The sequence below is a fragment of the Vulpes vulpes genome, chromosome 3 (genome assembly GCF_048418805.1).
Source record: "Vulpes vulpes isolate BD-2025 chromosome 3, VulVul3, whole genome shotgun sequence".
NCBI lineage: Eukaryota > Metazoa > Chordata > Mammalia > Carnivora > Canidae > Vulpes > Vulpes vulpes.
The window spans coordinates 81,186,712-81,199,038 of NC_132782.1; the positions used below are offsets into that span (position 1 = coordinate 81,186,712).

A 12,327-nucleotide genomic window follows, 5' to 3' on the forward strand; every position below is an offset into this window, starting at 1 on the left:
AAACATCTAGAGGCCATGGTGAAGTTGGAAGATTCAGCACCCAGCCTCTGGTGCTGCTGGACAGCGTCATCACTTTTCCCTCTCTGCTAAAAGGTCCCCCTTCTAGTAAAAATACACTTACTATCGTGTCTTTCAGACCCAGCTAATTTATCAGATCTTACTTTTAAATTTTTATTTATTTATTCATGAGAGACATAGAGAGGCAGAGACACAGGCAGAGGGAGAAGCAGGCTCCATGCAGGGAGCCTAATGTGGGACTCAACCCCAGGACCCCAGGATCATGCCCTGAACCAAAGGCAGATGCTCAACCGCTGAGCCACCCAGGCATCCCTAATTTATCAGATCTTAAATGCGCAACTAACTCTTCTTCCTTGGCATTTATAGGTAAAATGATTGTCAGGCTGGGACATGGACATGTACACAAACCATCCCGAGCAGCTGAGGCTGCAGATGGTTGAGTCAGTAGATGGAGGGAACCTGGGCCTCTGAATGACTCTGTGGAGCAGGTCTTCCCTGACCCCAGCATTGTATTGTGACCATAAACAAGAAATAAATTCATATTGTGTGAGGGACGCCTGGGTGGCTCAGCGGTTGAGTGCCTGCCTTTGGCCCAGGGCATGATCCTGGAGTCTCGGGATTGAGTCCCTCATCGGGCTCCCTGCATGGATGCATGGAGCCTGCTTCTCTCTCTCTCTCTCTCTCTCTCTCTCTCTCTCTCGAATAAATAAAATCTTTAAGAAAAATTTCATATTGTGTGAAAAGGCATGGAACGAGTGGGGTGGTTTCTTATAGCAGCTAACCTATCCTGATTAATACACTTAGTACAGACTGAAAAGGGCCTTACTTTTTTTTTTTTATGTAAGGAGAATATTTAAATAACTAATGAGCCAAGTCAGAGCTCCCTACTCAAGCTTGGATATTTTTTCTGAGCTAGGGTCCAGTCTGACTTCCAAACTGGGCTATACATAAGATCATCTTTTAAAGAAATACATCCTCCCCAACAAAGAAAAGAGGACACCTGGGTGACTCAGTCAGTTAATTGTCCAACTCTTGGTTTTAGCTCAGGTCATGATCTCGAGGTCGTGGAATCAAGCCCATATTAGGCTCCACACCAAGCATGGAGCCTGTTTGAGACTCTCTCTCTCCTCCTCTTCTGCCCTCCTCCCCCATGCTCACTTTCTCTCTAAAAAAACAGAACAAGGGATCCCTGGGTGGCGCAGCGGTTTGGCGCCTGCCTTTGGCCCAGGGCGCGATCCGGAAGACCCTGGATCGAATCCCACGTCGGGCTCCCGGTGCATGGAGCCTGCTTCTTCCTCTGCCTGTGTCTCTGCCTCTCTCTCTCTCTCTCTCTCTCTCTCTCTGTGACTATCATAAATAAATAAAAATTAAAAAAAAATAAAAATAAATAAAAAAATAAAAAAACAGAACAAAACAAAAACATTTTCCCCTAATATGGACAGATATTTATGATGTGGTAGCAGATGTCCACCTCCTAATCTCTGGAACCTGCAAATTTGTTAGGTTATATGCTGTCTTAGTTTGGGCTGCTATAGCAAAGTGCCATAAACTGGGTGGGTTACACAACTGAAATTTATTTCTCATAGTTTTGGAAGATGGCTAAGTCTAAGCACTATTAAGGTACTGGCAGATTTGATGTCTGGTGAGAGCATGCTTGCTGTTTTATAAATGACCATCTTCTCCTTGTGTCCTCACATGGTAGAAAGAAGGCAAAAGAGCTCTCTGAGGGACGCCTCGGTGGCTCTGTTGGTTAAGCTTCAACTCTTGATTTCAGCTTAGGTCATAATCTCAGGGTCATGAGATGGAGCCCCGCATTGGGCTCTGCACTAAGTGTGGAGTATGCTTAAGATTCTCTCCCTCTGCCCCCCCCCCCCCACCTTGCACTTTCTCTCTCTCTCTTAAAAAAAAAAAAAGCACCTTTCTGGGGTCCCTTTAGAAAGGGCACAAATATCATTCATGAAGGCTCCACCCTTTTGACACAAGCACCTCCCAAAGGCCCTGCCTCCCAACACCATGGTGGGCCTGTGAAGAGATCAAGGATTTCAACATAAGAATTTTGTAGGAAAAAAAAAAAAAAGAATTTTGTAGGAACATATGCCAAAGGGGAATTAAAGTAGCAGTTAGAATTAAGGTCGCTAATCAACTTGCTTTAAAATAAGGAGATGATCCTGGGTTATCTGGGTGGGATTAATGTAATCACAGGGATATAAGATCCTTAAAAGTGGAAGAGTGAGGCAAAAGAGGGAATCAAAGAGATGGCAGCATGAAGGGGACTCAACCTGATGTGGTTTTGAAGATGGAGGAAAGAGCCATGAACCAAGGAAACTGGGCATCTTCTAGAAGCTGGAAAAAGAAAGGAAACAGATTCTCCTTCAGAGACTCTAGGGAGGAATGTACTTTGATTTAGCCCAATGAGATCCATGTCAGACTTCTGATCTACAAGACAATACACTTGTGGGACTGTAATACCTCACTTACCTCAATTGACAGATCATCCAAACAAAATCAATAAGGAAATAGTGGTTTCGAATGACACATTGAACCAGGTGGATTTAACATATATTCAGAACATTCCACTCTATAACGGCAGAATATACATTCTTTTCTAATGCACGTGATACAGTCTCCAGAATAGATCATATATGAGGCCACAAAACAAGTCTCAACAAACTCTAAAAGATCAACAAAGTCATTCCATGAATCTTTTCTGACCACAATACTCGGAATCCAGAAATCAATCACAAGGAAAAATCTGGAAAGAGCATAAATACATGGAGGTAAATAATATGCTATAAAACAATGAAGGGGTCAACCAAGAAATCAAAGAGAAAATTTTAAAAAATACATGGAGACAAATGAAAATGAAAACAACAGTCCAAAATCTTTGGGATGCAACCAAAGTGTTTCTAAGAGGGAAGTTTATAGCAACCCAGGCTTATCTCAAGAAGCAAGGAAAATATCAAATAAACAACTTAAAATTACACTTAAAGGAGCTAGAAAAAGAAGAACAAACAAAGCCCCAAACCAGTAGAAGAAAGGAAATAATAAAAATGAGAGCAGAAATAAATGAAGTAGAAGCTAAAAAAATCCCCACTAGAACAGATCGACGAAACCAGGTGCTGGTTCTTTGAAAAGATAAAAAGAACTGTAAACCTTTAGCCAGATTCATAAAAAGAGAGAGAGAGAGAGAGAGAGAGAGAGAGAGAAGACTTAAAATCAGATGTGAAAGGAGAGGGGTGCCTGAGTGGCTCAGTTGGTTAAGTGTCTGCCTTAGGTTCAGGTTGGGATCGAGCCCCCTGCTCAGTAGGGAGCGGCTTTTCCCTCACTCCTGCTCGTTCTCTCTCTCTCTCTCTCTCTCTCACTCACTCTGTCTCAAATAAATAAATAAAATTTTTTGAAAAATTAAAAGAAATGAAAGAGTAGAAATAACAACTGACACCACAGAACTACAAAGGATTTTAAGGGAATATCATAAAAAATTATATGTCAACAACCTGGACAACCTAGAAGAAATGGATAAATTTCTAGAAACATATAACCTACCAAAATTTAATCAGGGAGAAAGAAAATTTAAACAGATGAACAACCAGCAATGAAATTGAATCAGTAATCAGGGCCCTTGGGTGGCTCAGTTGGTTAAGTGTCTGACTCTTGATTTTGGGTCAGGTCATAATCTTAGGGTCATGAGAATGAGCCCCACATCAGGCTTCATGCTCAGCAAGGAGTCTGCTTGAGATTCTCTCTCTCTGCTCCTCCCCCTGCATTCTCTCTCTCTCTCTCTCTCTCTCTCTCTCTCTTTCAAAATAAATAAATAAATCTTTAAAAAAATTGAATCAGTAATCAAAAAACTCCCAACAGGGGTGACTGCGAAGGTCTACTCTGACAATGGCTGTCATGGAGGTGTCCACACAGATGTGGCTGGGCATGTGGGGCTTAGGGCACTGTAAACCTGAGGCTTCGCCTCTGAACGATCAGAAGACTCAGAGGATGCCAGCACCGCCAGCTTGATCCAGGAGGCAGGTGGGGCCTTTGGAAAGAAAGAGCAAGCTGAAGAGGAATGATACTTCCGAGTACATACTAGAGAACAACTGGCAGCCTTGAAGAAACACCATGAAGATGAGATCACTCATCATGTAAAGGAGATTGAGCATCTGCAGAAAGAAATTGAATGGCACAAGAAGAAAATAAAAAAATCTAAAACATGATGATTAATGGCACACAGTTCCCATAGAATGGCTACATATCATCACCCATTTCTATAGAAACATAGTTCTGGTTTTATTAATATCTATCTGTGTGCTGCCAACAGATTATAATAAATTGTCACCAGTGGAAAAAACAAAAAACAAAACCTTCCAACAGACAAAAATCTAGGACCAGATGGCTTCACAGGTGAATTCTACCAAACATTCACTTTATTTTTTTTTTAATTTTTATTTATTTATGATAGTCACAGAGAGAGAGAGAGAGGGGCAGAGACACAGGCAGAGGGAGAAGGCAGGCTCCATGCACCGGGAGCCTGATGTGGGATTCGATCCGGGGTCTCCAGGATCGCGCCCTGGGCCAAAGGCCGGCGCCAAACCACTGCGCCACCCAGGGATCCCTCTACCAAACATTCAAAGAAGAGTGAATACCCATTTTTCTCAAACTATTCCAAAAAATGGAAGGGGAAGGAAAGCTTCCAAGTATGTATATATAATGGAATATTACTCAGCCATAAAAAGAAAGAAATCTTACCATTTGCAATGACATGGATGGAACTGGAGAGTATTATGCTAAGTGAAATAAGTTAGTCAGAGAAAGACAAATACCATATGATTTCACTCATGTGGAATTTAAGAAACAAAGCATATAAGCAAAGGGAAAAAGACAGAGAGAGAGACAAACCAAGAAACAGACTCCTAACCACAGAGAACACACTGATGGTTACAGAAGGAAGGTGGGTGGGGGATGAGTGAAATAAAGGATGAGGATTAAAGAGTATACTTGTTGGGATGCCTGGGTGGCTTAGAGGTTAAGCATTTGCCTTGGGCCCAGGGTGTGATTCTGGAGTTCTAGGATCAAGTCCTGTTTCAGGCTCCCTGCATGAAGCCTGCTTCTCTCTGCCTGTCTGCCTGTCTCTCTCTCTCTCTCTCTCTCTCTTTCTCTCATGAATAAATAAAATATTTTTTAAAAAGTGTACTTGTCATGGGAAAAATAAAAAACAATACATTAAGCCCCTGAGTTTCTTGTAATTTTCCACCTCAGCAACAGAAAACAAATACAATGGTACATTAGGTAAAATCAAAGCAGAGAAAAATGCATAGCATGTGCTATAATTTGAGTGGAAAAACAAAAGACTGAGTACTTATGTATGTGTGTTCATAATTGTGTGGACTAGTAGCTCTTAACCTTGGCAATACATTAGAGGGATCTGGAAAGATTAAGAAACAACCCTAGTGTCCACACTGCAGATTCTTAAATCAGTACCTCTGGAGGCAGGGTGGGGGTGGGTGAGAGGAGAGAAGAACCCAGGCCTTCAACACCTTTTGAGGCTTCCAAGGTGTGGCCAGGTTGAGACCATGGGTGTAGACTGACTCTGGAAGGTGAGGCAGTGAGGCACAGGATGACTGTGGGACCTGGGAGGGGAAAAGAGAAAGACCTGTTTTATTGTTTTAACCTTTGAACTTCACTGTGTACCTTTAAAAAATGTTTTATTATAGAAAGTTTCAGAGTATAATAAAAATAGAACAATATCGTGAGCCCCTGCATATCCATCACCCAACTTCAGAAGTATTAACATCATTGTACTCTTTTAATTTTCCAGCACATGGAGGTATTGTATATTAAGATCAATATAACAAAAATAAAATATGTATGCCCAAGCTGAACCACAGAACTATGGAGATAAAATCTTGGGGACAGGGATGCCTGGGTGGTTCAGCAGTTGAGCATCTGCCTTCAGCTCAGGGTGTGATCTCTGGGTCCTGGGATCGAGTCCCACATCAGGCAGGGAGCCTGCTTCTCCCTCCGCCTATGTCTCTGCCTCTCATAAATGAATAAATAAAATCCTTAAAAAAAACAAAACAAAACAAAACCTTGGGAACAGGGCCCAGGGATTTGCATTTTAACAAGCTTCTTGGTGGTGGTGCTGGTGGCAGGGAGTTCCTCATAGTTGGGAACACTACTGGGCTCTCTACAGACTCTCTCAGTGCCTATATATATATATATATATATATATATATATATATATTAATTTAAACAAGCTCTGGCCAGTTTTTTTTTTATTTTTTATTTTTTTGGCTAGTTTTATTAAGAAGAAATTTTGTGTGATTTACTTTTCACCAGCATGATTCTTTTTTTTTTTTTTTTTAAGATTTTATTTATTTATTCATCAGAGACACAGAGAGGGAGGCAGAGACACAGGCAGGGGGAGAAGCAGGCTCCATGCAGGGAGCCTGATGTGGGACTCGATCCCAGGACTCTGGGATCACACCCTGACCCAAAGGCAGATGCTCAACCACTGAGCGACCCAGGTGTCCCTTCTGGTATGATTTTAATGAGACTGGAATCACTGTGGTCAGTGATTCCTTTGTAGAATTTCCCATAAGCTGTGCCCGATTCCATATCATTGCCACTGTAGAGATGGACACCAGTTTTGGCCAACAGGGCTTAATATTCTATTTCAGATTTCCTCAAGGCTGGGCAGTTGTTGGTGAGGATGACTAGCTCTGCTTTGCCATGTCTGATCATTTTTGGAGTCTCATGCCCCAGCGTATACATTCCACTTTCCATAACAAGTTGGAGCCTAGAATTGATAGACACCAGCGACTTTTTCAACTTTTTGGTTGCCACCTTCCTGCCTTAGGTGGAGGAGGGCCACCGCCAGGAGCAGCTGCCAAAATGATCAGGAGGGAGAAAGGAGAGAGCTCCCACAATGCAGAGCTCTTCGCTGCTGGCTATTCCTTGTTCCTCACTTCCTGGCACTGCTCATCAGCAATGTGTGAAGAACCCACCGCCTGTGACTGTTTTGAAGCCCTCATCGAACCTTCCACTTTTAGTCCATATGAGCTCTCAAAGAATTCCAGAAGGTTCACTGTCTCTGCTTACAAAGGCATGGGGAGGGGATCCCTGGGTGGCTCAGCGGTTTAGCGCCTGCCTTCGGCCCAGGGCTTGATCCTAGAGTCCCGGGATCGACTCCCGCATCGGGCTCCCTGCATGGAGCCTGTGTCTCTGCCTTTCTCCTGTGTCTCTCATGAATGAATAAGTAAAATCTTAAAACAAAACAAAGGCATGGGGAGGTCTTCATACCCCCTATAGGTTTCCCTTACTCCTTAGGACTGGTTCTTGGGCCTCTGTGGCTTTCTGAAGGAGCACAGCTCCAAAGTACTGGTCCTCTGTCTTCTCCTTCAACCGGTCTTTTGACACAACCCAAGAAGGAGGGGAGAGGAACTCCAGCATAGTTCAGGCTCTTCCTCCTCGAGGCTTGTCTTCAAAAAGGTTTTCGGAATTACCAGTGTGGGAAATGAACACCCAGGGTTCCAGGATGGAACCAACGGGCATCACCAGGTTCCTTGGGCCCTGTCCTCTGCTGAATTAGCCCTGTGAGGATCTCAGCTTTTCAGGAGGTAAAATAAAAGGAGAGGGCTGACAGGGGTGAACTCGGTGCTCTGGGGGTCTGATTAAGGGTGGGATTAATCATGTTTTGGGTACAACTGTGGAGCAGAGCAGGCTGATTCTTGAAAGATGAATATTTCAAAAGGGGGAAGATGAGAGGGGAACAGGGATCAGGCCTTGTTTAGCTAGAATTATGAACAGGTAGGAGCGGTGATGCCGGAAACCAAAATAAGTATTTCCCCTACTAGGCACAAAGTTCACCCACTCCTCACCTCACCAGATCCTCAGTACAACCTGTGAAGTACAGAGCCATTGTTAGTGAACTCATTTCACTGACAAAGGAAATGAAAACCAAGAGGAACCGGGGATTCAGTGATCAAGTGACCTACACAAAGCCATGACACAAATATGTGGCCGAGCTGGGCTTCCGACCCTGGCTTCTGTCTCCTAGCATTCTTTTCCCTGTGACCAGGATTACCTGAGTAATGGGGTACCTGAGTAATGCTACAGCATAGGTTTTGAATGGAGGCAATGGGAAGCCACAGAAAGGATTTTAGAAGAGCTGTGGTCGAGGTGCCTGGGTGGTTGAGCGTCCAACTCTTGGTTTCGCTAGGGTCTTGGTCTAGGGGTCATGGGATTGAGCCCCATGTTGGCCTCCATGCTCAGCAGGAAGTCTGCTTGGGAACCTCTCTCTCTCTCCCTCTTCCCCTCCCCCCCTAAAGTAAATAAATAAATCTTAAAAAAAAATAAATAAGAGGGACACCTGGGTGGTTCAGCAGTTGGTCTGCCTTTGGCTCAGGGCGTGATCCCAGAGTCCCGGGATCGAGTCCCACATCGGGCTTCCTGCATGGAGCCTGCTTCTCCTTCTGCCTGTGTCTCTGCCTCTCTCTCTCTCTCATGAATAAATAAATAAAATCTTTTTTTTTTTTTTAATAAATAAAATCTTTAAATAAATAAATAAATAAATAAATAAATAAATAAATAAATAAATAAGAGCTGTGATGATCACAGGTGTGCTGGGTCTTGGGCATGTATGCTGGTTGAGGGAGACTGCTATGCTGCTATGTCAGGCTACAATGTTCTGAGAGAGAAAGCAGGGTGCTCTATGGGTCATGTGGGTAGAGCAGGGAGGGAGAGCACAGCTGATGTGGGCTCTGAAGAGAGCCTGGGGGGAAGAATGGCATTCCTCATTCATTCATTCTCCCTATCTCTCTTTAGTAAGTACCTCCCCTATGCGAGGTGTCATGCTGAACATTGGGGATGTAATGGTGAACTGGACAACAGGGCCCCCACCCTCACAGGACTGACTCTTCAGGGGATACCAGATCATAAGGAGCAAATGAACAAGTATAAGAACTTCAAACTGTGGTTAAACATAAGATCTTCAGGACATATGAGGACATACAGCCAGTGTCATGTGGTTCTCAGGGTGGTTTCTCTTGCCTTCCCTGGAAATCCCTGCCACTGAGTATAATGCAGACTTTGTTCAGGGTCCTGTGGGGGTTCAGGGAAGGAAGGCATCCTTTCTCCTGCTCAGAGTGATCTGGGGAAGGCTTCATGGAAGGGATACATTGAGGTTGGGCTTCATTCAACAAATACGTAATGACCATCTACTGAATATCAGGCTCTGTTTTATTATATTTTTAAAGGTTTTATTTTTAAATAATTTCTATACCCAACTTGGGGCTCAAACTCACAACCCTGAGATCGAGAGTCACATGCTCTACTGACTGAGTGAGCTAAGTGTCCCCAGGCTCTGTTTTAGATGCTGCTAGAGATAATCATTGAACAAAACAAAACAGACCATGTTGTGCCTTCTCAGAACCACTGAAAAGAGGGTAGCTAATAAGCAAGAGAGACAAGAAAAATAGCATTTCAGAGGGTGATGAATGCTCTAGAGAATAATAAATTGTGGAAGGGGGATCCAGAGTATGTGGGAGGTTAGATACTACATTCTTTGAAAGGGGCTAGGAAAGGCTTCATTGAGAAGGTAACGTTTGAGTAAAGACCTGAAGGAGGGGATGCCTGGGTGGCTCAGCGGCTGGGCGTCCAACTTTGGCTTAGGTCGTGATCCTGGGGTCCTGGGATCGAGTCCCGCATCAGGTTCCCTGCATGGAGCCTGCTTCTCCCTCTGCCTGTGTCTCTGCCTCTCTCTCTCTCTCTCTGTTTCTCATGAATAAATAAAATAAAATCTTAAAAAAAAAAAAGACCTGAAAGATGTGAGAGTGAGCCATGAAATACATATGGGATGGGTGTTTCAGGTAAAGGGGCCTGCAGTGCAAAGGCCCTGAGGCAAGAACTTTACTAGATGTTTTCAGATGAGCAAAGAAGGGCAGTATAGTTGGAGCAGAGACAGCAATGAGTATAGTTATAGGAGGTGAGGTCAGAATTAAATGAAGGAGGGCAGCCTGGGGTGGCTCAGTGGTTTGACACTGCCTTTGGCCCAGGGCCTGATCCTGGGGACCCGGGATCGAGTCCCGCAGTGTGCTCCCTGAATGGAGCCTGCTTCACCCTCTGCCTGTGTCTCTGCCTCTGTGTGTGTGTGTGTCTCTCATGAATAAATAAATAAAATCTTAAAAAAAAAAAAAGAATGCAAGGAGATATGGGACCTGGTGGGGCACTCTAGGCCACGTTCTCTTTTACTCTGAGAAGGGAAGTCACTGCCTTGAATGCAAATTGCCCAAAGCAGAGGTCTTGGTTGGGTCATCTTTGTTATCCCCCTCAGCATCTAGCACAGGGTTTTCATCTAGAAAATGTCAAGATGCATTTAAAAAAATTTTTTTTAAAGATTTATTTATTTGAGAGCGTGTACATATGTGAGCAGGGGGAGGGGCAGAGGGAGAGAGAATCATTAAGCATGTTCCCCACTCAGCACAGAGTCTGACATGGGGCTCAATCCCAAGACCCCAAGACCATGACCTGGGCTGAAATCAAGAGTCAGACACCTAACCAATTGGGCCACCCAGACACCCCAAGCTGCAACTTTTTTTTTTTTTTTTTTTTTAAAGAAAAGGCTGTCAACAGAGGGCATTTGTGTGGCCCGTGGGGAATAGTTGGTAGGTGCCCACTTTGATCATTCTCTTACGTAGAGAGAGCTCCAGGAGAGATGAGGTAGGGAATAGGGCTAGGTGGACATATGTGGGCAGAAAACAGGGGATGTGTTCAGAACAGGGGATGGCCTGAGGAAGGTGGATGACTGGCTAGAGGACAGCTGGGTGCAGGATGCTAGTGCACTGCTGGAAGGAGCAGTGGGCCTTGGAGTAGAAAGAAGCAATAAGCAAGAAACTCAGAGGGGAGGCTGGCCAGCACTTAGACGAAGGGAAGAGAGAAGTTAGACATAACTGCCGCCAGGGGTTGTTAAGCTGTGTACTTGCACCAGCGGGATCTGTGAACAGAATTGGGAGAATCCTAGAAAGCTGGCCTCTTTCACGACACCTGGCATGCATGTTCTGCCTTGTGTTTTTTCTACTGCTTTCTTTATCCTCACCTCAAGGGCAGGGAGTGTGTCTTACTCATCTTGGCATCACAGTGGCCTACATGCTCTAGGGCATATAACAGGTGCTCAGGCAGTACTTGCATTGAGTTATTTTGGATCAGTTGGGCTTGAGAAACAGATAGGCCACCTCTGATCCCATTAGTTCTAGAATCATCCCTTCTCTCCACATGCTGGTTCAGCTCTTCCAGTCCTCAGTCAGGCAGATGCTATTCCCAGGCTTCTCATTAGCAAGACAGCATATGCTTATCAAATCGTGATGTTAGTCATGAATGCCTGAACATAGTCAGAGGCTGTGTCGAGTTCGAGTTAGCTAGGCATTTTTCTGAGGCATACAGAAGGAGGTTTCTCTAGAGGTGAGAGAAGTAACCACTGCCAATCAATCAATGCAAACTGTCACCTGCTTCCTTTATGTCTCCTGAGGCTGTTACTCTATGAAGCCTCCCTAAATACCACAGGCATCAATAAATATGGGGGAGGGGATGGAGAGCAAAGAAGCTGCTCTCAAAATTTAACATTCACCCAAATATTTATTGAGCATGTTCTACAATGTGTGGACACATGTCTTGGAGCAGTTGCACTTGTATCCTGTTTTCAGAGGTCGACTTCAAGGTTATATTTTCCCGGAAGCCTTTGGACACCCCTCATTTAGATTAGGACTACTTTAGCCTATCATTTATAAAATGGCATTTAAAAGGCCTGTTTTCTGGTCTGGATGTTCTAAACTGGAAGCTCTTTGAAGGCAAAAACCCAGGTTTTGTCCTCAGCATTGACCACGTAGCCTTGCAGAACGCAAGCACCACTCAGTTAACGACTGCAGGATTAAATCAGACAGTGATGTAGAGTGCTAAGCGGAACCTGAGGATAGCAGGGGAAGGCTTCTCTGAGTTGGATCTGGATGTTAGTAGACTACGTGGTCAGTTCACAGGTAAAGTGATGAGAATTCCAGGAAGGGAGCCGGTGTGTGCAAAGTTAGGAGAATATACTGAAGAAAGGTGTGAGATTCTGTGGTTAGAGCACAACAGTACTATCCGGAAAGCAAGGGAGCTGGAGAGGAGACGCAACAGAACCGCGCACCCATTCGGGTCAAATGCATAAAACGTAGCTAAAGGCAGCAACCACGGCAATAGGGCAAAGGTGCCGACCTCCAAACCCCGAAAGGGAGCCCATGGGCAGCGCCTCGCACCTCGCCTTGCCCGCAGCACGTGCCGCCGCTCTTC

At 44.4% G+C, this 12,327-nt stretch overlaps 1 pseudogene; it reads left to right on the forward strand.

Moving 5' to 3' along the window:
* Positions 1-1,930: 1,930 nt before the first annotated feature.
* On the forward strand, positions 1,931-4,230 carry LOC112935701 (ATPase inhibitor, mitochondrial-like; annotated as a pseudogene).
* Positions 4,231-12,327: the final 8,097 nt, after the last annotated feature.